Source organism: Propithecus coquereli, unplaced genomic scaffold (genome assembly GCF_000956105.1).
Source record: "Propithecus coquereli isolate 6110/MARCELLA unplaced genomic scaffold, Pcoq_1.0 Scaffold204, whole genome shotgun sequence".
Lineage (NCBI taxonomy): Eukaryota > Metazoa > Chordata > Mammalia > Primates > Indriidae > Propithecus > Propithecus coquereli.
In genome coordinates, this window is record NW_012145412.1 from 1153182 (window position 1) to 1154129 (window position 948).

Below are 948 nucleotides of genomic sequence, written 5' to 3' on the forward strand. Positions count from 1 at the left end.
CCCAACTCTCTGAGGAGGCTCCCCAGAGGCTGGCTTCTGTCATGGCAGTCCTGGAGCTCTAATGGGTTGAGCACAGTCTAGTCATCGCAAGGAAAATGGAAGCTGTGGCTTGGATTGGTAAGATATCATTGATTATTACACCCTGCTCAACACAGAATAAATGTATGAAAAATCCCAGAACTCGGCTTCTTCCTCAGGATAAAATGAGTTGATCCATGTGTCCAGCACCCCAACTTCCCTAACAATTCCCAAAGAACTAGCATCTGTCTTATCAGTTTTTAAAATCTGGTAAGAGAGATCTGGTATAGTCAATTCAAAAGAGAAGGAGATGATGACTTCGGTTGATAGATGCCACAGCTCCCCCTGCCAGCTCAGCACATAATGAATAACCAAAACCACAGTTTCCTATATCTTTTGGAGGAGGAAAAGCATTGGTAGAGGATTTCAGAATTTCTGGCCAGGCTGAGGGTGGTGGTCTTCAATACAAGTCCAGTCTGTGATGACTTGGAGAAGTCCTTGCTTTATGTAATGTACATCAACAGAGAAGGGGGCAGGAGGAATAACCAGCCAAAGATCTTCAAAACAAATGAATAAGATAAATCTTCAGAAATTGACAACAATTGAATGGAATTGTATGATTTACCTGGCAGAAAATTAAATATAATTCTCATAAATATGCTAATCAAGGTCAAAGGGAAAATGTATGAACAAAGTGAGAATTATATCAAGAGATAGGAAATATTTAAAAGTACCATCCAGAATTTATGGAGCCGAAGAACACACTAATTCAACTGAAAAATTTACTGGAGGTGTTCAATAGCAGACTAGATCAAACAGAAGAAAAATTAGTGAACTCAAAGACAGAACCCTGGAAATAATTTAGCCAGAGGATAAAGGGAAAAAAGGTTAAAAAAGAATGAAAAAAGCTTAAGAAAAGTGTGGGACACA